Below are 1,461 nucleotides of genomic sequence, written 5' to 3' on the forward strand. Positions count from 1 at the left end.
AGAACAAGAAGCTTTGAAAAATTCAGAGTAAAACCATTAGGACTAGGGGCCTTATTAGACTCCATATCAAACAAAGTTTTTCGGATTTCCTCAGTTGTGACCTCCCCAACAAGCAAGGAAGATTGATCCACATAAATAGTTATATTAATAACCTGTTGCACTCTAGCAGCTTTTATAGCACCAAAGGCTACATTGTTAGATCCCTAAAGCTTTTTGTAATACTCCTTTACAATAACCTTCATTCTCTCCACCTCTTCCACCTTCTGACTAGACTCATCCCACAAATGAGAAATGGTGTTTCTAGCTGCTCTAGCCTTCATTAGCCTATGGAAATAGTTATTATTCTGATCCCCCAAATTCAACCACTGGTTCCTATCTTTGGCTTGAGGAAAGCCTCTTTAGCCTTGGTAATACAAACATAAGCGTGTAAACATTCTCTTTCTTTAAGTAAATAGTCAACTCTCCCATGTGTGGTGATGACTTCTTGCTGAGCCAAATCTAGCAGAGCTCAAGCTTGCAAGATTTTTTGTTTGAAATCACCAAAACAACTAGCATTCTGGTTCTTCAAAATAGTCTTCACAGATTTCAGCTTTCTAAACACTTGGAACATGCCTCCCCTGAGTAAGGAATACTTCAACCCTCCTTAATCCAATTCAAGAAGTCTTTATGCTCCAACCAGTAGCTAAATAACTTGAAAGGCTTGGGACCAAAGCTTTTAAGAGTCCCTATAGAAACAAGAGCAGGAAAGTGATATGAAACTCCCGCATTCAAATATTCTACAGCAGTTCTGCCAAAACAACTAAGGCATTCCTCATTGGCAACCACCATATCCACCTCCTAGCTACAAAAGCAATCCCCTCTTACTTATTAGACCAAGTGTAAAAACAGCCACTGAAATTTAAATCGAAAACCTCAAGTTCATTCAGACATTCTACAAAATCCACTTCATGAGTCTATCCAAGCCCTACTTCTCCTTAAGAGTTCTCACCACATTGAAGTCACCACACAAAATCCAAGGTCTGGAAATAACACTCAACTTCATAATGAACAAATTCATCCATAAAGACTTCCTTTCCATTTGCACCACATATGAAAGTTTGGAGCCAACTGATGAGTGCTAAAAAGTGTATATTTGGACCCCTTAATTTACATTAGTTAAACCTTTAGCTTTGTTACTTTTTGATGTTTTGGTTAGTTTTAGTGTTTTTGCGTTTTTGCAGGGTAATAAGAGAAAAATGACAATTTTCAAGTCAAAATACATAGAAAGCTGGATTTTCGGAAGTGCTGAAAAAGTAGATTGATCGAATTTTAAGTAGATCGATCGAAAAGTAGATCGATCGAATATTAAGTAGATCGATCGAAAAGTAGATCGACCGAATATTAAGTAGATCGATCGATTTTAAAATCGATCGATCGAATTTTTGCGGGACAGAAACCCTAGCTAACTCTATAAATACGTCT

The sequence above is a fragment of the Alnus glutinosa genome, chromosome 2, assembly GCF_958979055.1.
Source record: "Alnus glutinosa chromosome 2, dhAlnGlut1.1, whole genome shotgun sequence".
Lineage (NCBI taxonomy): Eukaryota > Viridiplantae > Streptophyta > Magnoliopsida > Fagales > Betulaceae > Alnus > Alnus glutinosa.